At 38.9% G+C, this 25,180-nt stretch overlaps 1 long non-coding RNA gene across 1 annotated transcript in view; it reads right to left on the bottom strand.

Annotated features, from left to right (window-relative positions):
* Positions 1–471: 471 nt before the first annotated feature.
* Positions 472–25,180, bottom strand: part of LOC136825086 (uncharacterized) — a 31,035-nt gene continuing 6,326 nt past the window's right edge. The window contains exons 2-3 of the long non-coding RNA XR_010849243.1: positions 6,549–6,607; positions 472–1,268 (exon numbers count right to left, since the gene is read on the bottom strand). This is a non-coding gene — a long non-coding RNA (uncharacterized lncRNA). The remainder of the gene's footprint in view (positions 1,269–6,548; positions 6,608–25,180) is intronic.

A 25,180-nucleotide genomic window follows, 5' to 3' on the forward strand; every position in this document is an offset into this window, starting at 1 on the left:
AGTCTCTGCTGTTTTATATATAATAAGTAATGTAAAAAGAAATTTCTGATGTACTAATTTTATATATAGTTTATGAATAATATTTCATTAGCGCGGGAAAATTAAGTTGCAGTGGAAGAAGTAAACTGATTACAAAATGAAAATACTTTAATCATAAAATTAAAATTATGGGTCAAATTTCTTCTTACGAACGAAAAATTCACTAACTTATAAGAGATCGTTATTTAATAGTTTTTTCTGAGCAAAGCCACATTAGAATTTTGACCATGAAAATCATCAGGGGTATCGTTACAGGAATAATCAACCTTATGGATTGTAAAAACATTACGAATAAAACAGGTAATAGTCGATCCCGAATCAACAGCCAAAATTTAATTTTAAACAAGAGTAAGTCGCCAAAGTTAAACATCATTCGGTAAGTGTTACTTCCATTTCCCGTTTCAATATTTCAGCACGAGGTGCAACGAATGCAAATTAAACCCCTTTTGCCAACAGGGATTGTGCAGAAATACAAGACATCAAAAGAGTCCAGAATGTATGTCAGGTTTTACTCGGAAGAATGACGACTTCGCCTCAAAAAGATCTGTTTTTTTTTTTTTTTTAATTAATGTCTTTATAGTAGCATCGTTCTGGATAACCTGAGCATTATACCAAGCGCTGTTGGAGTCAAAAATCCCATATTGAATAAACTTTATCCTATTCATGCATTCTAGGATGAGGTGAACAATGTGTGCACATACACATACAAAATATCAATAACAGCAAAAGAACAATCTAATTAACAACATACAAAAGGAGGCAAAAATTACATACAATATACAAAAAATAAAAGAAACTTCGGACTCAAAACAAGTTGCAAAGCGTTCACATTAGTTTTCACATAACAATTTCCCAATAGATCACAAACCACGATAATGCATGTATAGAACCACATATGCACGTGAGGTATTCTTAACATAACGCATAATGATAATGAATCGCCTTAAACCAGAGTTTTCGAGCGAATTCAAGTTTAATTTCCTATGAAACCTTTTTATAAATGAGGATACATCTAAGTTTATCACCACGGTGTTACATATTATGCCATAACCTCATATTCTAAATCTCAACTTAGTTTCGAAATATGAGCATAACTTCAAACTGCTCCATGACAACTAATTTTAATAAAAAAAATATCTTATAAAAATCGTTATCACCTTAAAACTCCATAAAATCCACAGGACTCCAATAGCATCTTGGTATAACTTCACTTACCTTTAGAGATAAGCCTGAAAATATGTGAAAATTTACCTTTAATTGTCACAATGAATTTCAAAACAGCTTTAAATGTTTAAGCATTAAATAAATTTGACCAACTGTTTGATGATAATTTTTTTTTTCAGGTGGAAAATTGTTAGATGGTGCTCTTAGTAAAATTGCGTCGTTTGGAAGGAAAAATTCATAAATGCCTGTTGGAATGAGTAAGAAAATGTTTGATAATGAAAAATTCGAAATGTATTTCGCCTAACTCGAAGTATATAAAAATATATATCTTTAATTTAAACAAATAAGCAACTTCTAACCTTAACTAAAACAAATTCTAATGATTTACTTCGAAAAAATACTTTAAAGCTTTTCTATAAACCTAATGCACTTAAATAAAGCGCAGAAAAAAAAAAATCGGAACTTCCAAATACCGGGGGTAACCACACCTTTGATTTTCCCTTTCCTCTAATACAGAGCAAGTCCTTTTTGGTCTTTCTGTAACCCCTTACAAAAATGGTTACATTCTCTCAATTATCGTAACGCTGATTAGTATGATGAAACCTTATTTATTAACAAACAAAATTTGATCGATAAAGCACTTATTTATCTTCTGTGTGGAGGCGTTGTCGTTTTTCGTGTCCATTTCAAGTCCATTCAGACACTCATTTTTTAGAATTTTTAAAATCGTACTTTACTTAAACAAACCAAAAAATATACAGAAATTGCACTTTTCCAATAAGAAAAATGCCATGGGTAATCATTAATTTCAGAAGCAGCATGATGAAATCCATGAATAAATCAACAAAAAACTAGAAATATTTGCGCAATTTGAAGTCTAACTGATATGAAGGGATGGTTAAAATCAACAAAATACTAGAAATATTTGCGCATTTTTAAGTTTAACTGATGTGAATGGAAGATTAAATTAATCAATTAGTGACTGAGTAGAAGGTTTTGTGGTAAAAGGCCAGGCACCGGGATGTCGGTTGGTGCTTAAAATAAAGTTTTCTCGGTTGTCATTATCACTCCAGTCAGCTGAAGCCTTCAGATCGTTTCCGGAATGTGATCATAATGCTATTCATTCACTGAAATAATTTACGAGTATTTTAATAATCTTATCTCTGGATACTAATGCACCACTGGGATCACTGTAAATAATCAACTAAGCTGCTGAGGACTGAAAATCATGCATCATAGGCATTCCATAAGACTTACTACCTCAAGCTAACTTTCAGTAATGCATACCTCCTTGAAAATTTTAGTTTTCAGTGATCGTTATCTGATCCTAGATATTTACTTATGGTGACATAAAAAAGAAAATTGTGGAATCTACTGAACGCATTCGCTAGTAGTGCAGTAGATATGTGTAAAAAAACGTTCCTTTATGTATAGAAGCATGAAATTTTGCACAAACACTCTCCAGACTACCATTTATCATACTGGATATAGACCCATCTTCAAAATGCTACATAGCGGAAATGGCAGCCATCTTGTTCCGCCATTACCTAAAATAACAATTTTGCTTGTATCTTTGAAACTAATGATAGGAATTTTATTTTTATTTCACCTATACGTATGTTTAAATGGTCAAACTTTCCAATTTCATCAATTAAAATAAAATAAAATATGTTATATTATTTTATTTTTCAGATGCATGTGCTTAAAAGTATGGTGGTGGAAAACAGAATGTGGTGGTGGCTGTGTTTTGCATGTTGGTAGTTGTAGTTCCGTGCTTGTATTAACGAGAAATTGAAAATGGCCAGTAAATTTCAATTAATAGATCCACAGCATGACTGCATAAAAACTTCACCTAAATTCGAAAAGACAGATCGGACCAAATGTGCTTTGTGTCAGAGTGACAGCTCAGAGATTCTTGTGTGTCCTGCTGACAGCAAACGAAAAGATAAAGGGGCAGGGTACAATATTTTTTCTGAAAACATTTTAAAATTTCATGAAATTGGGAGGTTGCCCTTAGCACTAGACATTCAAAGACTTGACGAAGGACCAGGCATTGCAGAAACTCTTCTAATTAATGGAGCAAAGTGGCACAAAACCTGCCTCCTAAAATTCAGTTCCATGAGACTTGAAAGAGTACCAAAAAGGACAATGGAGGATGCAGATACACCTTGTTCTTCCAAGAGGTATACCAGACAAGCTGGAACAAGTAAGATCAATGAACTGTGATGAAAATACTCCCTCAGACACATTACATGATGCCTCGACTTTTGAGCTGGACAGCAGGGTCAGACAGTGTGCACTCAAGTTGCAAGATGAAAGAATAATAGCAGAACTCAGTCAGGGAGATATGATTGCAATTGAGGCCAAATACCATTTGCACTGCTTGGTCGCTTTTTACAACAGAGCAAAAGCATTAGATGCCATATATTCTAACGGTGATGATGACAGAAGTGTTTACAGTAGGGCTTTTGCAGAGCTGGTTTCCTACATTGAAGAGATTTCAACAGAAGCAGAAATGGCTCCAGTATTTAAGCTTGCTCAATTAAGCAAAAAGTACACAACACGACTGCAATAATTAGGGATTCAGAGCCCAGTGAAAGTAAACAATGCTAGATGGAGCTGCAATAGTAAACATGTTGAAACCTGGTGCTTCAAAAACATTTGATGATTATGCTCACAATATTTTTGTTCCATACATCAAAAAACAGCTGCAAACTACAACTCGAATAGAAGTGATTTGGGATCAATACTTTCCACAGAGCTTGAAGAGTTACGCAAGACAAAATCGTGGTTGTGGTTCTCATATCAAAGTTAATGGTTCAACAAAGGTGCCTTCAAACTGGCAGCAGTTCCTGCGTTCAAGTGAGAACAAGACTAACCTCTTCAAATTTCTGGCACAGAAGATAGTGAGTTTTGAGACAGAAAAACAAGTTGTGACCACTATTGAGAAACAAGTGTTATCAACCAATGTTGATGACCTGTCACACCTTTGCCCTTGTAATCATGAGGAAGCCGACACTCGGGTGCTGCTGCATGAAAGTGGAGTTGTAACTAAAGGCTTCAAAAAGGTCTTGATCAGAACTGTGGATACAGATGTGGTAATTTTGGCAATATCAGTCATTCATCAGGTACACCTCACAGAGCTGTGGAATGCTTTTGGGACTGGTCAGCACCTGAGGTATACTCCAGCACATGAAATTGCAGCCAAACTGGGTTCTGAAAAAGCTAAAGCTCTCCCCATGTTTCATGCATTGACAGGCTGTGACACAGTTTCCTCCTTTGTAAATCGTGGCAAGAAGTCGGCCTGGGAAACATGGGAAGCATACAAGACCTTTCGCCAATTTTGAGGAATCTAGCCATTAATCCACAGTTTCTTTCAGAAGAGAGCATATCGGCTATTGAACGCTTTGTTATCCTGTTGTATGACAGAACCAGCATGCTTTTAGATGTGAACGAGGCTCGTTATGAATTGTTTGTGAAGAAAGGCAGAGGTATGGACAACATACCTCCCACAAAGGATGCTTTGATCTTGCATATTCGTCGAGCTGTGTACCAAGGGGGTCATATCTGGAGCAAGGCTCTTGAGGCACCGCCACTGTATCCATCACCCGAGGAGTGGGGATGGACAATTTCTGATGAATGGAAACCTGTGTGGACCACTCTGCCACCACCAAGCAAAGCAGTTCATGAACTTTTGAAATGTGGGTGCATCAAAGGATGCAGAGCAAACTGCAAATGCAAGAAAGCTGCTTTACCATGTACTGGATTATGCAAGTGTGATGGTGAATGCGAATACTAATGTATCGTTATTGTCACTGTTGTTTCAGCAGCATCATGATCGATTAGATATAACTGACTTTCTTCTCATGCAGATATACGAGTGTTTGTCTTTTTTTTTTTTTGGAAATTGAATTATGGATTAATATAGATTATTGCTTCTTGGTTCATTTAACGTATATAGGATGTGCGAGATTCTTTGATTACCACTGTGTTTGAATTTATGTTTGCCAGCAAAGCCAGTATATAGTATTAATCTAAGAGAGGTAAAAAAAAAAGACATTTTGGTAGTTCATATTGGTACAAATGATGATCAATATTGTTTTATATTTATAAGTTACCAATGTACTTTTTTGCAGATATATTAAAACTTTTGATACCGATTTTTCGATGCATAATTTGCTAAAATATGATATGATCGCATTTTAAAGAAACTGAGTGAATTTAGACTATTTTTATATCAACCCATCTATAGCCAGACCCTTAAAATAGGGGCACAGACACAGTTATGAACCCTTTATCTTCCTTAGTTCCCCAGATATCAAGAAAATTTAAATTTTCGGTAATGGCCGAACAAATATGGCTGCCACAGGAGTTACGGGCAATTTTGAGAATGGGTCTATATCTGAGGTGTTACTATTTATATTTATCTATCTTTATGCAAAATTTCATGCTTATATACTAAAAGGAACAATTCTTCTGATATTCTCCACATATCTACTGCACTATAGAGCTATTCATCGACAGTGACCTTCGTAGATGAGACGCCGGATACCTTACAATACGTCAATTAATGAAAACATAAAATCCGAATTAAAGAATGGAATGAAAAAATTCTTCCTCCACGTAAAAATTCCAACCTGAGATAAAAGAACAGAGGTTCAGCGAATTATCCCACACGCTAAGGCGGGAAAATAATTTCTCCCATCTAATATGTACAGTACATATATCAGCCGAATTCACATGAATTTTTCTTCCCCAGAAATATACCTCTCCTCACTCTAGTAACAAGATGCTGCTTTTTCCTCACAGTTGGCTGTTGTACATGGTGAATGTGGCCAGTAAATTCCATATTTCGAAAATGATGGTTAAGTAGACATTATACACCCTTCACGAGAACACAGGCAATTTTACTGAAGGGAGATTTTTTCAGGTAGTTACTTATGTAAATTTCAAACGCGCTGAGATAATGAATAACTGTTCATGAACAGTTTAACTGATGATTTCGCTACAGGCTAAATATGGATAGACGACAGCAAAGTTAAATGAGTAACATTAGTATGACTTAATGTATACTTAAAAGAACTAAGTCTTTACCTGTTTCGGGAGAATGCAAAATTATAACTAGATATCTCAAAACGGAAAAGCTCAGACACTTATGAAAGAGAAAATATGCAAGCTGGAAACAACAGCAAAATTAATCGAGATATGGTTTGGAGCAAACAACTTCACAAACGTCGTCTGAAGGAGAGTTGATAATTCACCTATAAACAGCTCACAGGTTAGAGTTCGTGAAAAATACAGTAACTAAATTTTCCAATATAAGCAGAACAACTCAAAATTCCTACCATATCTCCAAGGTGATTTCATATCAGCAGTTGACAGAGAAGTCTTCCCAAACGCGGACCTGAAAAACAAATTTTTTATTAAGATTATAGTTATAAGAGCGTATGAAATATAAGAAATGCCGTACTTAAGTAAGATACTTCTTAAGAATTACGATGAAAATAAATCATTTTCAGCCACAAGGTTATTGGACAAGATCTCGTGACGAAAAGAAAGTTGCCTATTTTCATAATGCTGCAATTCTTTTTTGACATAATAGCGGGAAAGAAAGAATAAGGATTGCTTTACAATAGTACCGAACGGTAATGGTAGTTGGAAAGTGGAGGTATACTATACTCCATCCTGTTTTATTGGCAGTGCAATTTTTACCCTTCTTAAACGTTACAAAAACTATTATTCTAAGTAACTAACAAAATCTACGTCTAGATGAAATCAGTTATGGGGAATAAAAGATTCAAAGAAAAAATTATTTTTATTTCTTTCTGTTAGGTATTGGCATCCCTAAAGCTACGATAACGGCAAATATTAAATCCATACACTAGGAGGGATTCATTTTCTATGGAACCAGGTAAATTGCAGTGTTAATATAGAATTGGCAGCCATAGCATAGCAAACCTCCCCAAGGCAAATGAAATTCTGCGGTTTTCGGCACGGCTTTATTAGAGCACACTACTGGGGTCTTTCACCCGTGAGTTAATGATTTGACATATCTCGTGAACGGTTGAAAGAATCTTTCGGCGAAAATCTGGTGCAAACATTTTATTGGCCGATTCCTTGAAGATAAGAAATTTCTGGTGTCTATAGCAACAAATCATCAAATCCTCGCTACCCACCTATAGTTACCCATCTGGAATGATGACTCAATGAACATTTTCAGAAGATTTCATAAACACAAATTTCATAAGAACCCAGTAAGAGCACAAAAAAAAAAAAAAACATTCCTAGTAGAGCCACTCAAGCGGCATTTACCCCCCACCCCCCCCACCCACCTTTTTATCCCCCTCAGCCTGCTATTCTTTGCTATTCTTCGCAAGTTTCCCTACAAAACGGATAGTCAAATAATTACTGAATAATTGATAGGCAGAAACGCTACACATCAAACAGTTACGCTAACTCAAAATTAAAAATATGTCCCCAAGACCAACACGGTTATTTGGAATGGATCTTACTTTTTAAAAAGTTTTTCTAATGACAAAGCTGATCTTTAAATGCATTAGCAACTATCTGCTGTTTCAGGTCAACTGTTACCATGTCAGACAGCATCAACTAAACCCTTTTTCGAATAAAGACAAGCTATCATTTAAAAAGAAAAACAAGAGAAATAATAATCTCTGTACTCATACGTAATTTTCTCTTAACTGAAAATCATTAATCTTCAAAGTCAGTGTATATTGGCTCTAATCTCAAAGTGAAAATTCAAAGCTCGAGCAGTGATTATTCTAAAAAGGAAATATTCAAAAAGGAAATATTCAAACTGTATATAGAAAAGGGAAAGCAAAACAGAACCGCTCTTATCCAAGAAAAAAGGGCAATTTTGCTCTAAAGGATGGAGGAAAGAGTATGGTTCTTTTATATTGATGATGGCAATCAAATTCCTTTACAAAGACACAGAAATAAGCGTTAGCCTAAACCTTTAAATCGCAAAGCCGTTGCTATTAAGAAAAATGCCGATATTGAATCCGAGTGTATGACTACGGGAAAGGGTGTTGTAAAAAAAAAAAAAAAAAAAAAAAACGAATGCTTGTGCATTGTAACAGCCTGAAATGTAAGAATACTAAATTTAGCTTTCCCGGATGCTAGCAATTTTTTATGCAAAATCTCTCTCTCTCTCTCTCTCTCTCTCTCTCTCTCTCTCTCTCTCTCTCTCTATATATATATATATATATATATATATATATATAATATATATATATATATATATATATATATATATATATATATATATATATATATATATATATATATATATATATATATATATATATATATATATATATATATATATATATATATATATATATATATATATATATATATATATATATGTATATATATAATATATATTACATCTATATATATATATATATATATATATATATATATATATATATATATATATATATATATATATATATATATATATATATATATATATATATATATATATAGATTACATATTTATATATACATATATATAATGTATATATATATATATATATATATATATATATATATATATATATATATATATATATATATATATATATATATATATATATATATATATATATATATATATATATATATATATATATATATATATATATATATATATATATATATATATATATATATATATATATATATATATATATATATATATATATATATATATATATATATATATATATATATATATATATATATATATATATATATATATATATATATATATATATATATATATATATATATATATATATATATATATATATATATATATATATATATATATATATATATATATATATATATATATATATATATATATATATATATATATATATATATATATATATATATATATATATATGTGTGTGTGTGTGTGTGTGTGTGTGTGTGTGTGTGTGTGTGTGTGTGTGTGTGTGTGTGTGACCTGCACCATAAATTTGGTGAACTGAATTGTAATTCACCGGTATCATTCATTTAATCAATATGATGGTTGTAATGGAAGGAGTAATGATCAGAAGTTCTTTGTCCAAGGAAATATGTATGTATCTATATTAATTATAAAATATCCTATCCCAGTTGATCAAATAACACAAATAAAGCAAGAGTTTTAGCTCCTAAAACAAACTGTTCTTAGTCTCTCTCGATACTTCGTAATAGCAGCCTGCACCCATTCAGCTAAATCAACACATTAAATTAACCCTTAAAAATAATACCTTTCTTGCAGCACGCACCCAAAGAACCACTTATCATCAGGAACGAGAATGCCCTAGACCTCTACAAGTGGTCATATTGCTCAACATCGTCCTCACATTATTAGGAAAACCCACCCACAGCATTCAAGATAACAGATTCTGTCAAGGCAACTACAACTTACAGTAAACCATACATGAAGCCTGTCCCAACCAAGTCTTAAGACTACTATGCTATGGGTTTCTTCAGGCATCTTACCATTCATCAAGAGTACCAAAAGCAAATGAAGTGCCTTAACTCCAATGGAAGGTATCTCACCTCTTTGTCCATAAGGGTTATTCAAAACTGCACATATAAGAATGCAGCCATGTCCCAGCCTAGAAGAATGTTTGAACATAAGAAAGCAACGACCCAACACCTACACCAAGGTGCCCTCTTGCAACTCCTGTCAGCAGTCACAAGGCCGGTTCATTCATATTCTACCTATGTCCTATTACCTTCCTCATGGTGACATTTACACTCAAGAACAAGACCACATAGGTAGAAACCTGGGCCTTTCCTGCATCTTGTGGACCAACTCAGGCTATGCTCTATGAAGTCTAATCAATGTTGTCTCAAAATCTTTTATGACCCAATGCAAATTAAACTCTTTACTGTCTCTCAGTAAAGTCAGAAGAAAAAAGTTTATTTCATCTGCACTGGGTTGCAACTATAAAGACTACATAACTCAACCAGCAATAGTGTGGAAAGCTAGTACCTCTGGCTTCTCAGACATCCAGTCCAACACTATTGATAACAAAGAGCATGATTATCAGCACTTATTATTTCAATGCCTTTGTATACAAGGCAACATGGCTTGAGAAGTATTACTTACTACAAAGCAACACAGATGCCTTCATCTTTGGACCACACCACTCTCATTGTACCAACACATTAGCCAACTGATTTACAGTCGATCAAGTGCAACTTGATCATGATAGTGGCTAAACCTTTGAGAAAACAGATGTCTCTTGCCAATGCATGTAGATTACCACTGGCACAGGGCCTTAGGAACATTGTCATATTGAGATAAAGATGATCAAGCTGTTCAACAGAAACATCCTTGGGAGGGGAATAAATACAGCATCACACTGGCCTTCCCGGTAACTGAACATTCATTACAGGATGCCAGAGAGATCTGGTTCAGTTGTGTTCCCTGAAGCAGTGATTCCAAAGAAGACAGAATTGTACCATATATACGAGTATAAATGCACCCTGCAAGAATAAATCAAATTTCATTTTATATATACATGTATATAAATTATATATATATATATATATATATATATATATATATATATATATATATATATATATATATATATATATATATATATATAAGCTTCTTCCAAGGGTACCTCAACTTTCACTTGATCATGTAGGTTGAACATCATGAATCGGAGAATGGATTGCACCATTACCTTCCTTACCACGCTGTACAAGGACTCTCCTACAGCACCCATCAGGTTTGATTTCAATGTCAGCATTAGGGAATCAAAATATGGAAGCTACTTGAATGGTTGCCTATGTGAACTGCAAAAATCTGTGTTGTAGTCAACATATCCGTGGCCTTCTTGAAAGTCGGAATTCAGGGATCAAACTGTAACTTCATGAGGTTCCTCTGGTAAGTATTGCAGCATATTGACAGAATAATGACTATTAGGCTAAAGGCTGAAATTATTTTGCAGCCACTTGTTCCCATTTCTTACTGAATCAGATTATTCAACATCACATGTCACAGAATGAGATTTTCTTAAGCCACTGAATGACTGATTCAGCAATAACATAAACCCAACAAACTCTCAGAGAATAGAAAGTCATGTTGGAATGTTGGAAAATTTAATGCATGACATGCAACTGGATATTTAAGAGATTAAAAAATCAAGGATTAACCTGGGATACATGAGACATCCCAACATTTTTTCCCTCTCAGAATTATAAGCCCTACAAAGTCTACTGAAAAAATGGCAGTGGTTTCATTATCAGCCACGAATTTGTGATCCCATCCCTCTCTTTTTTTCTTTCTTACCTTACAAGGGAAATTGTACTAAGCTCTAGTGTGTGCTGATGTTGAATGAGAAAATCACTAAGTCTAGATTTTAAAACACAGATCTGAGATCTACAGCAGTGTTGACATCCCAATAAAGATGCAAAAGTGCTAAGGAGTACAACTTGTCTTTTTATACAAGTCTGCAAAGACTTATGGCACTTACACTTATGTAATATAAGCCATGAATGAAGGCCGATTCATAACATCCATGTAAGTCACTGTCAGCTTGTTCCCAACAGAAACATGTTGGAGTATTGAAAATTCCAATAACGGTATGACTATGTACTTGATTATTCAGCTGTTTACCATCTTTATGAGAGAATGCATCATTCTGAGTGATTCCCAGGTCTACTGGGTATTCTTAGTCCTTAGCAATGATGTTTGGACAGCAGACCAAACTATCTGTTTTCATTGTAAGAGGTTTCTAGGATGTTTCTGTTGAACAGTTGAGAAACAAGCCAGCTTAATTGAAGAGCCTTGCATGGATTAGGAAGTACTAAGTTTCCAATGCAAGAGGCACTGGGCACGCCCTACTGCAAGTATGGTAGTTGCCAACAATCGTGTGACTGGTCCCACAGTTCATGCTTAAAAAGCCTTATGACTGTTATGTCATTTTACAAGTTCTGACCAAGGGTTATTCCTTTAATTTCTATAACAATGAAATGCTCTTCCAGATCAAGTATGGGCAAATGTTTCCTGTTCTGAAGGGGCATACGACAATTGGAATCCAATTGGACATTTGCAGTAGGTTAAACAATTAGGCTTATAAATGACCTATGATGGGTTGATACAATGACAGTGCACCAAGTCTACATGGTATGTAATTACCCAGTATGGACACACTGTACATTTTCATTAATTGCATTTAAACTGCAACATGAACACGCCTTTCACTGCTATCAGATAATCCTCTTACCAACTGGAACTTGAGATGGAGGCTTAAAATGACTAAACCACCATGGATGAGGGGATTCTTCATGATACTCATTGCCATAGTTTAGTCATAACTCTGGAAGATGACTAACATAGGAAAAACTCTCATTGCTTGAGCTTGCAGTGATTGCAGCTAAGAATAATATTTCATTTAAAACTATGCATCATCATATATCCTAAATAATGAACCAGAAAAATCCTCCTAGGCATGCCAAAATGTTACAAGAGAAATCCACTGACCTCATCCCTCCCTTGGATTGTGCACACAACTACTCATGAAATGGCATGAACACAAAACCTCAACAGGAACATGATCTACCCATAGCTATACTCAGTAAAATAAGATTCTTGAACACTCATCGATTTGCTTGGATAAATGAATACTTGACCTCATTAAGTGAGACACATTGCAACACAGAGTCATTAGGGAAGCTTTAAGTCTAATAATTTGGTCCTCACTGAAGCCAAGAACTGAAGGCTATTAGAGTCCATCAGAAGGAGCAGGAGCTCTCCACATGCCAAGACAGTGTAGAAAGGTCAGCAGACATAGGCACAATAACAAACACATTCACAAAACCCTTACAAATAATTTGCTTGGCATACTACTGGTTCTAGGCAACTAGCATTACCCATGTCCCTCTACCTAGCAAGTGCTGCCTTTTTAGCCATCCAGTGGAACCAGCACAGTTCCATAGCACAGGCAGCCTCTTCAACACAACCTTCTATCATGAAACACCCTGCAAAAAGAATTCAGGGAATCCTGCATTTGTTCACAGTACATTCATAGGAACAGTAGTTAAGTATTTCATTCTTTAAATGTTCTCAACATATACTTTCAGAGCTCCTTATTCTAAATCATCTTTTTGTCATTTAATTTAATGATTAAATATCCTCACAAATGAAATGCAACAGTAATCGTTCAATTATCTGGATTAATACAGCCAAGGGCCTGTCGGATAGTGGCAAAATCAGGATAATGGCGAGTAACAAAATCTAGGGGTATTCAAGGGCAACTCGTACACTTCCTCACCTAACCTTGTCAATACCAGATAACTGTAAACACTCAGTATGCTTATAAACTACAACAATCACACTATAAACTGTAACAAAACATACGGTGGGAAGTTTCCCGCACAACAATCTTTTCATAATGTTTCTGTGTATTAACATATTTTCATACGATCTATTACTGTAGAGTTATTAGTCTCCTCTGTTATCATAAGAAAATCACTGATTTGAATTTTTATTGTGAATTGCCTTCTGTCAGGTAACCAACAGACGAGAACTATGTTGTTTGTATCTGTTATTCATGCGAAACCCATATGCATCTGCATGTTTACGAATTTTGTAGAAATATGTACGTCTCTATTGCATGATGATAAGGTTAAAGGGGCCACATCTATCCAAGAATGACAATCTTACATTATTTTGTTTGATTTTTTATGATACTGCTTAAATCATTCCTTTATTAACTAGTGAAGAAGGTAAAATTGAAAGTTGGAGGGGAGTTTGTGGTATGTTTATGGAGTTTGTGGTATGTTTATGAAAAAGATGCTTACGTCTGCATCAGAGAGTTGAGTGATGCCCGACGGTTGTCACTTTGCGCTTTCCAGCATTATATTTGAGAACATGTGTGCGGGTAATTGTTTGTACTGTATGGGCATGGCATCATCCAAAATTGTACTGTCACATACCACCAGTTAATCCATTATATTTAGCAAATATGTTGGAATTCCTGAATATTATGTTTTTAAATTATTTTCGATAATGAAGTTGAGAATTATCTTCAAGTTTTTTTATGTTAATGTGAACTTCGTAAGTTCTGCATTTGCATAAATTGTATAACTTGTCTCCTTTTCACCAATAACATCCAAATGCACAACATAACAAATAGCTTCTTGTCTCATTTTTTGGAGTTGTTACTTTATCTGGTATCATGTTGTGATGTGTGTGCTTTAGAAATGGCAACTGCCCTTATCCTTTGAACCTTGTTTTAACTTTGGTTCATTTGAGTGCCTTTGAGTTGTAATTCCCTTGAGTAATTAATTTTCATTTATCTCAAATAACTACCCATTCGATAGTGTTACATATTTCGTTGGGTCTGGCTAGATGAAATGAATATTTTTTTAGAAGATGCCCTATGGAGCCAAATCTGTAAGCAAATGTAGCAAAAGGGATGAATTACCATCTAATTACATCCGAACAAAAGAACAGGTCGCCATGAAAACCGTGGTTCCACTAAATTACTTAATTTCACACAGTTCAAGCAGGGGAAATAAATCATTACTAGTATGCAACCCAGCCAAGCAAGTGCGACAATAATCTTACGACAATATTTACAATCAACTGGCTTTCAGAATGAAATATCGCATTTTTTAAGGTAAAACGCGCATTTTTCCTAACATACAAACCTGAGGTCCTTTACATATGGGGATACTTTCGACATAGCTGAACATAGGCCACAAAAGACTTACAAGGCATTAGTTGGTATCACTTCCAGCTGGGCATGAGGTTGGCAACTGTGGGGAACCCACAGTGCTAACCGCCCAGATTCACGCATCAATTTGCTTTCTGGTCTAGGGCATATTGTGGGGCGGCTGAGGTGGGTAACCTGAGTAAAGGACCTCGGGTTTGTATGTTAGGAAAAATGCATTTTACCTTAAAAATGCGATTTGTTCCTACACAAATACAAACCCTCGGTCCTTTACATATGGGGACTCAAGATTCGGTGGGAGGAATCTGAGTGGAGGTCTCTGAATGACTGGGAATTCAACACATCTCATGTACACCTGGGGTAAGAGCCAGGGGACATGGCCACTGGACCGAGAGCACTGTTATGAGAACCGTCGTGCTACCAGCCAGTCTACTAGACCGTTCTTGCTGTGGCGAGGTTACGGTAGTAAGCGATCGCACAGCGAGACGAAAGCCAGGAAGGACCATTCCCGCTCACACTTGAGGTGAGTGGGAAACATTGGGGACTAAGGACCAGCATAAAGAATGGGTTTGGTAAATAGCCCGCAACCCCTCTACCCGCCTTGCAGGGGAAAGGGGGGACATTACATCAATGAATACCTGAAAGGTAACAAAGACAGGACACTCAAGTAATGAAACTCAACTGCATCAGACGTCTGGCTCAGCTTTGTACGGCCCAACTCTACGCCCGAGGGAAGAAGGGTAGGATGATATGGGAGGAAGGGGGAGCCAGTCACTCACCATTCACGCCCACTCACTCACGTACAACAGATGAGCCGCAACTCTGTCCCTACGGGAGCTGGGTAGTTACACAACTTGTTGAGCAGCCACCACTGGACCCAAGGAAAAAGTGTCCAAGGACCGATGGGTAATGTCTCTTAGGTAAAAAGAGGTGAATGTGGTCTGGCGTGACCACATCCCCGCCCTTAGTACCTGCTGGACCGACAGGTTCTTCAGGAATGCTAGGGAGGGCGCAATCCCCCTGATTCCGTGAGCACGGGGGCGTAGAGGGCTGGCAATGTCCTCGCCAGCATGCCCAGGTATTGAACTTTCTGCTTGGGAATTAGATTGGACTTCTGAAAGATGATCATGACCCCGAGTTCGTGACACAATCTGAGGAGACAATCCCTGTCCTGTAGCAATTGCAAGCGGGAGTTTGCCAGAACTAACTAATCATCAAGATACCTCTAAGACGTATCCCGTGCGAATGGACCCAAACCGAAATGAGGGCAAATATCCTCGTGAACACCTGTGGAGTGGTCGACAGACCGAAACGGAGAACCTTGAACTGGTAAACCACCCCATCGAGGGTAAAGCGAAGGTACCGACGAGATGACGTATGAACTGGTACTTGGAAGTACGCGTCCATCAAGTCGACCGTCAGCATGAAATCGTTCTCCCTGACTGCAGACAGTACCGTACGCACCATCTCCATCATGAACTGTCTGACGAATGAAACGGTTCAGGGGAGAGAGGTCGATCATTGGTCTCCAGCCGCCAGAGGCCTTCTCCACGAGGAAGATTCTGCTGTAGGAGCCCGGGGATCAATCCTCGATGACTTCGATGGCGCCCTTGCCCAACATCGTTCCGACTTCCTGAAGAAGTGCTGGTTTCTTCAGGGGGTCTTGGAGGTAGGAAGGAAAATGGACTGGAGTGTCGGTGAGGGGAGGCGGGGACATGAAAGGTAGGGAATATCCCTCCCGGAGGACATCCACTACCCAGGTCTCCGCTCCATACCACTGCCACACCGCCCAATGGCTGGAAAGGCATCCCCCCAACCAACGGCAGCAACTGAGGGGGCTCACTGCTCCTAGTGAGCTCCTCATCCCTTTCTTCTTGCCCTTACCTTTCCTTTTGGAGGGAACAGGTTAACGAAAGGGACCCAGTGGTTCCTTCCGAGGAGGCGACGAAGAAGGGGGCTGGACTTTGTCCCGAGCGACCGTCGAAGCACCAGACTCCTTCGGGGCTGGGGTGTTAGTTTGGGTCGAGGGCCGGGCCGCAGGACAAGAGGGATGCGTGACACCTTTCGTCGCTGCTTGGTGGACAAGGCGGTTGCATTCACCGGCCTTCTGTTTGTCTACCGCAGCATCCACGTCCCCCTTGGGGGAGAGGGAGGTGGAGTCCAGGATAGGACCGTTTCGCAATGATACTGCGGCCTCCGTACCTAGAGACCTGGCGATCCGGGACAGCACTGCATCCCTTCTCTTCAGTACTAGGTTGGCCCAGAGGTCTGCCTTCTGGTGGGCGAGGGAGGAAACAGCCTTAACCCCCGACTGGCAAAGACTCCTGAAGGTCGGATCCTCGCCCTGAGTAGACGAGGCTGTGATCCTCGACAGAGCAAAGGCCCAGTTGTCAAGCCAAGACACCGCCTGGAAGGCCGACAGAGCTGTGCCCTCCAAAGTGCTCATCTCCGCTTGTGAGAAAAACGCGTGTTCCGCCAGCAGCTGAGCTGACGTAGCACCGGGTGCCAGGCGAGTCAGCCCTGGTTCCATGACCTTCGTCTGTAGCCTGCCTTCAGACGGAACGTAATATTTCTTGTGTCTCGGGAGAGGGGGAGACAACAACAACGTAGCTCGAGATGAGTGAAGTGATGACGACTGTCCAGAGACTAAACCGTTCACCCGATTGAGAACGCTGTCCACCAGAGGAGACCAAGGGAGGCCAAGAGAGGGCTTGGGTTCCCTCCTGGCAGCGTAGAACTCCTCCAGTCTAGACAAACGTTCCTCCAATGGGGTTGGAAACGGTTCCTCCAGGCCGTTGTGCTGATGGATCAGCGCCAAGACCTCTACGAACGCCCTCTGCATCTCTGGAGTGTCTGGGTCTCTTGGTAGGGGGCCCTCTGAGAGGCGGTCATCCGGGAAAGCCCCACCGGCAGGTGAGCCCAAGATTGATCCCTCATCTCTGTCCCGCACTATGGAAGTGTACGACCTCCTGCTCGCGTGGAGCGAGGAGGCCCGGATGCCCCTGAAGCTGATTGCCCTAGAGCGTCAGCTCCGGTATCTCTACCGTCCCCTGTTTCCTCCCAGAGAAACCCGAGGGGATTGGGGAGACAGAGCGAACACTACCGCTGCGCCCGTTGGTATGGCCAGTGGTGGTGGCGGACTCCTCACGGTTCCCTCCCTGCAATGGGAGGTCATGTGAGGATCTGGGCAGACTGTCTCATAAGGGTGAGAGACCGTCATGATTATCAGGGGACGGCCTCCCCGCAGCATGTGGGCCGCTGTCCCTACCGTCTGGGCATGTTCCGGCTTTCTTCGGTGCCAAGACGAATGAAGAAGGTCGTGGGGGAAAATTCTTTGACATCCCAGATGACCCCAGGGGTGGAACGTCCTTGGTCACTCTCCCTGCCGTACCCCTATCCGACCTGGACAAAGGGGACGGATTGGGTGGGGAAGAAGCACGTTGGTTTCTCCCCTTCTCCTGTTCCGTGCTCGAGCCCGTGACGGAGCTCGAGCCCTCACGATCTCCTGGAGGGGATCGTGCTTTTGGCGGCACGCACTTGGTAGACACCGAAACGGAACCAGTCCAGGAGGGTGGAGCTCCCAAACTGCCTGAGGAGGGTACTGAAGTGCCCCACTCGGCGAGAGAGCCAGCAGAGCGAGTCTTCTTAGAGGGAGGGTGAGCCGCCCTCCCCTTCACAGCCCAGTTGGGCTTAGAAGAGGAGGGGGGAGAAAGTGGAGAGGAGGAAGACCCCGCCCTCCCCTTTCCAGCCCAGTTGGGCTTAGAAGAGGGAGGGAGAGAGGAGGAAGAAGACGAAGACGATGATGACGACGACGACGAGTAGGAAAAAGAAGATGGAGACGGACGGCGAGCCCGCTTCTTCCTCTTCTTTTTCGTCTTGTCAACCAGGGATAATACCACATCGCCCAGCATACCGACGACAGACCACACGGGGTCGGCGGAAGCAGGGGTACGGTCTGAAGCGGGAGCAACAGACCGAGGTGGGTCCCTTGGAGAACGTCCACTGTCGGAAACGATTGGTGCCGCAGGAAATGCCTAACGATCCAGGGTGGGCATGGGTAACAACGGGAGCGAGGGTGAAGGAGTGAGTGTAACTGGGAGGTGGCAGAGTGACTGAGCAGACTGGACCGGCCAGCGTCGACACTGAGATGGCAGGGGTAGGGACTGCGCCATATGCATGATGCGTCCCCACTGAAGTCACTACTCTCCCCCGCTGCACAGCAGAAATAGTGGTGGTCGTGCGAGCAACCACCGTGTGGGTAGTGGGGGAAGGGGGCAATACCCCTCCCCGCCCTACCGAGCTGATGTGATCGAGAAGCGAGGACAAATCAGGATTGGCAACCATCCCGAGTGACTCCCACACCCGACTCAACCCCGGTACAAGTCCCAAACCTGCGGGAGGAGATAAAGGCAAATAAGGTCCCCCCCCCACAACCCGGAGATAAGAGAGTGCAGGCTAGGTCAGTCGATCTCACCTCCTCTGGGGCCGCAGATGCGGGCACAGGGGAAAGAGAGACAGGATCCATCACGGGCAGTACGGGGAGGCCACTGGGACTCAGATAAGATGGAGAGGAAGTGACCACGATGGGGGTCGAAGGGGACGAAGGGATCCCATGCGATGCCTTGGAGTCCTTCCTTCTATATCTGGGTCTACACAAGTACCTATCCCACTGCTCGGGGGACCTGAGCCTACACTCATCACATGGTACATCCACAGAACAATCAGGGGAATCCTTGCTCCCCTTATGACACTTCAGGCAAAGGGAGTGGGGATCCGAGTCTGCAGAACAGAGGAAGGTGCCACATTTTTTGTCTTTACCAGGACAAATCTGGCGCCAAAACTTATCTAAATCATGGGTTTGCGAGGGATTAGCCATCTCAAACACGCACAAATACACAAGATCACAAACACAAAAAGGAACGAACACACCTTGATTGTAGCTTTCACAGCCAGGAAAGAACAGAGAGAGCAGAAAACACGTCCGTCCTACACAAGGCCAGAAAGAGAATTGACGCGTGAATCTGGGCAGTTAGTCCCGTGGGTTCCCTACAGTTGCCAACCTCATGCCCAGCTGGAAGTGATGCCAATTAATGCCTTGTAAGTCTTTTGTGGCCTATGTTCAGCTACGCCGTAAGTATCCCCATATGTAAAGGACCGAGGGTTTGTATTTGTGTAGGAACAAAGAAATTTTACACAATGTTAATGCAGAATGGAGCCCGTGGCTCGTGAATGTGCAGAGTTTAATCTAACACTCAGTTGCAGAAGCAGTTTTGCTTGTAGCAAGGTTGAAATAATTGTCTTCTAAGCAACTTCTCCCAGGGGTCGGTGGCAGAAAACACAAGGGGACAAGATAACATGTATCTGGAAGTAGATTTCCCAGCTAAGGATTCATGCGTAAAAGATTCTCTCACTTGCAGTAGTCTATCACCATGAAGGGCTAGTTTACTCTATGTCACTGAGCAAAGGATTATTTCATTATTAAGTTAATCTATATGAGGAACACACATACTAGTATTCTTTGAGAGATGAATTCTAAGGAAAACTAATGAGAGATTTAGTGAGAGAAACAGAGGAAAAAAAATGAGAGATTTAGTGAGAGAAACAGTAAGTGGTACTCATCCAGTTGCAAGTGCACAATTGCAAGAATACCTAGATTGTCCAATATGTCCTCAATTAAATAATGTTTCCCAGTGTGGCATATTGCCAAGAAAAAGTTCCGGCCCGGGATTCGGGACATGGCTGGCACAGGTCCGGCCTGGTTGAGGACCGAGTAGGTACTGAGTTCTCTTGGCCGAATTTTGAATTTTGGTGAACCTATAAGCCCTCAAGCTACGGAAGCGGCGAGAGCTAAAGGAGGGTGCGCCGACATTCTTGAAAAGATAATTAAGACCAGCAGAAAGGAGTGCACAGATATAGATCTTTGGTCAAGGATATAAAGCAACTACTAGTATGCTTACCCTCCACATGACTAATCTAATCCGTCTACCTGCTTTGACCTTTCTCTCAAAACTGCAACCAAACTACCGCTTTGCTTTCCATATCATTGGGTCTGGGGTACTAACCCCTCAATGGATTGCAATCTGAACCCTATGTTAAGAGAACAGAGAGACAAGAGCAGCATATATTTGTGACAATATGTTGAACCTCTGGCTATTAAATTAATTTCAAGTTTAAATTCAACAAGTGCATTTCAGTACCCTTCCATTTTATTTCATTTTTCCTGCACTCCAAATTTGGTAAATGGTGAATATAATCTGATCTGTTAAACTTTGTATTGTGTTCATACTTCAGAGTTAAGCATAACTCTTATAGAAACAAGGTGACATATTATATCGACCCATGAATACTCGTAAGATTTTGAGAGAGAGAAAGAGGGACGCGAGCACTTCATGTTGCATCTCACAGCAACTTATGATCCGAGTTCATGTCAATAGGGACTGCTCAGTAAGTGGAAGATTTAATTGTGGCACTATTTATTAAGAGTATATTAGTGTGTCATCCTTGTTAATACTGAATTGGGTTGAGAGATATCTCCCCATAATTTAAAAACCACAAAGGGAGCGTGGTGTTGTTGCTACGCAAAGCTTTTAACGGGTTTTGACCAAGTAACAACATTCAACATACAGTCCACTTTGTCCATACAATCACTTTTTTGCCACACGTACTACATAAATACACTTCGAAAAAAATCAACCAATTCTTTTTCTCTCTCTCATAAAAGAGACAATTCAGTAGAAAGGTAGTCTACCTGTGTTTATCCACAGCCTACCATGATTTTACATCCACTAATGTATTTTTTATACAGCAACTTTCTTATCAGCTGTTACCATATTGTATCACCATACACGATACAAAATGTGTATGCGTGAACTATTGACCTCAGCCAGCCTAAGTGTTACACTCACAGTATCAATGTGCATAAGTCAAATAGGCTATTACAGCTGTATTTAAGATAAAGGTTATGGTAATGAAACTGTTGTTTTACTTATAGAATCCATTTATATTGTATTGCTATCCTGTTATATCATCATCGTAATTTGTATAAAAAAAAATGATCATCCCACCATTTCTAATGTTTATGTTCTAAGACAGATGATTGAGCCTATTAGTGAAAGAATTGAGAATAATTTTTAACTGTTAAAAGAAACGGATGTATTAACAAAATTATTTTTATTCTTGTACATGAATGTAAAATGGGTATACAAAGGTAAACTAACATACTTTATATAAAGGAAAATCCCTTAAAATCACTAAACAACTGTTTCCTGATTCGTTTGTTTACATCATACTCGATGTTGTTTATGTCAGTTCTTTGGTGAGTGATTGTTCAGTATAAGTGATGGTTATGAATTGTTACATAAGCCATAAGTTTGATAATCCTGTTTGAAAGCCTAGCATAGTACAATCTACTGAAAATGAAATTCATTCGGTTTGTAATACACAGTGTTTGTGCATTACATTACAACACCCTGGGTCTACATCTTTAGTACATAGGGCATTTCTCAGTGATGACTACTCAAAGCAAATTAATTTTCAGAGCACTACTAAAAAGTTATTGGAATTAATGAGTCTGTGTGTATGTACGTACCCTACACATAAATTATAAATAAAACGGCCAAGGAGTGTGTGTGTGTGTGTGTGTGTTACTTTACTGGGCTTCGATGTAAAAAAAAACCTGTCGTTTTCTCTCTCTCTCTCTCTCTCTCTCTCTCTCTCTCTCTCTCTCTCTCTCTCTCTCTCTCTCTCCCGTATCTCAGTACTGTACATATCCTTTAATGAAATATGAATAACTGTATCATAAACAAAAACAAAAAAAAAAAAACACGAAACTAAACAAACTCAAGGAAGTTCTCGACACCATTTCTTTTGCTTTGCTTGATTTACTGTACCTTGACTCTAAGTATGATTATTGCACATATCATAACAAGACACAAAAGAATAATTTATCAATATTGATATTTCATCTCCAGTCACCGTAAAAATATAAAAAATACGAATTTGATATGTAGGCAACACAAAACTAATAGGCTATAGCAAATTCACTGACGCCATGAGATGAGTGTGTGCTTACGTATGTTTACGTACCCAACGCAGACGATTGTGTTTATGTTTTAGTTTGTAACAATTAAAAATTAGAAAATACACTACAAATAAAAATGAGAATACTGTACCATAAAATATAAATAAAATAGAGAACTGCTGTGTGTGTTACTGCATTACGTTTCGATGTGAACATACATCCGGTATAGTTTCTCTCTCTCTCTCTCTCTCTCTCTCTCTCTCTCTCTCTCTCTCTCTCTCTCTGTCTCTCAGTACCATACATGTCCTTTAATGAAATATGAAATACTGTATCGTAAACATAAAAACACGAAACTCAACAAACTCCAGGAAGTTCACAATACCATCGAATGAGTGCGTGCATACCTACGTATATGTTGCTATTTTTTTCTTTGTTTAATGTACTGTACCGTATTTCATTATAAGTTTAGTTGACTCGTAGTGTGGTTATCACACTTAACATGACAGCACACAAGAGAATATTTTATCATTGTTGATATTTCATATCAAATCAATGCAAAAATATTTAAAAGGTGAATATTGCTTAATGCCGTACTGAATGATATATCCCGGACTTTGACGGCGCACCAAGTGTACAGTCAGTGTAATTAGTATATATATATATATATATATATATATATATATATATATATATATATATATATATATATATATATATATATATATATATATATATATATATATATATATATATAAACATTATATATATATATTATATATATATATTCCACTGACATATATATATAAAGGTACAAACTAGGGCTAGCCATAATATTAGTGCGAATGTGTGTGTGCACACGTGTAATTATTGTAATAATGAAGTAATACCGTAATAATAGCACAAACTATAGTTATTATTATTATTATTATTATTATTATTATTATTATTATTATTATTATTATTATTATTATTATTATTATTATTATTATACATGAATGCATTAATGAGCACATGGGAATGATATACAACATATATTCCAGTTGTAGATTAAACATACCTGATTAATGGGACACTTGCGCCTGTCTGGATTTGCATATCCTTTCGACGTTAGGAGGGACACTGGACAGGCACACTCTCATTTCCTCTTCAACACTCAGCAATCTGGACCTCTTCTTTGCTTTGTTGTTTGTGGGTGTTGATAATCTTAGTTCACACAGATATGAGGCCGAGAGCTGCAGCAATATTTTCTGAGCTTTTAGGGCTCTGTGAGGGTGTTCCTTTTCAATTTTTATCCAAAAGCTTTCTAGTGACATATCCAAGTACTGCAGTTTTAACATGCGGTCATTACGGACGTTAATTAGTTCCTCTTCTTCAAGGATATTAAGTTATGGCTTGCTTGAGGGATCATGGATGAAAGGATTTCTTACCCAATCATACTGATCAGCAGAACTATTGGGGAAATATTTTTTTAATGTTCCCTTTAGAATTTCAAGGTGCTCCTTGATGAGTGAAATGATGTCTGTATATTTTACCTTCAGCAGCCTTTTGAAACATATCGGCATTGCCATCACTCACCCTATCTTTCCAAAGCCTTATTTTTTCCAGCAAGCCCTTTATTTTGTCAGATGATGTTAATATATTCTCATTTTTCCCTTGCATACTAGTTTTAAACTTGTTTAGATGTTCAAATATATCCAGCAGGTAGCATAACTTTGTGCTCCAAATTTCATCGGCCAGTGGTTCACAAAATTCAGGTTTTCCCTGAAGAGTAAAGAAAACTAGCATTTCCTGTCTCAGTTCATGTACTCGCGACAACACTTTGCCTGACCTCTGCGTGGAGGAGAAGGTCTTAGTGGCAGGTCCCATGTCTTCACAGAGAATGGAAAACAGTCTTGTCTGCTTTCCTGCTCTTTATGAAGTTTACCATCTTTACGACACTTTCAAGCACAAGCTCGAATTCCTGTCCAAGTGTCTTTGCAATAAGATTTTCACGATGTAAGAAAAAATGTGTTGTAATTAGGTGTGGGTTTTCCTTCTGCGCGTAATGACGCGAAACCTTTTACTGATCCCACCATAGATGGACAACCATCCGTGCAAATTCCACACAATTTCCACGTCAGTCCCTTTTCTTTCAAATAGTCTGCTACTTTAGAGAATACGTCCTGTCCCGAAGTTTGCACAAGTTCTTTGCAGCACAAAAATTGTTCAATTATTTTATTATCAGCAATATATCTGG

Source organism: Macrobrachium rosenbergii, chromosome 3 (genome assembly GCF_040412425.1).
Source record: "Macrobrachium rosenbergii isolate ZJJX-2024 chromosome 3, ASM4041242v1, whole genome shotgun sequence".
NCBI classification, from domain to species: Eukaryota; Metazoa; Arthropoda; class Malacostraca; order Decapoda; family Palaemonidae; genus Macrobrachium; species Macrobrachium rosenbergii.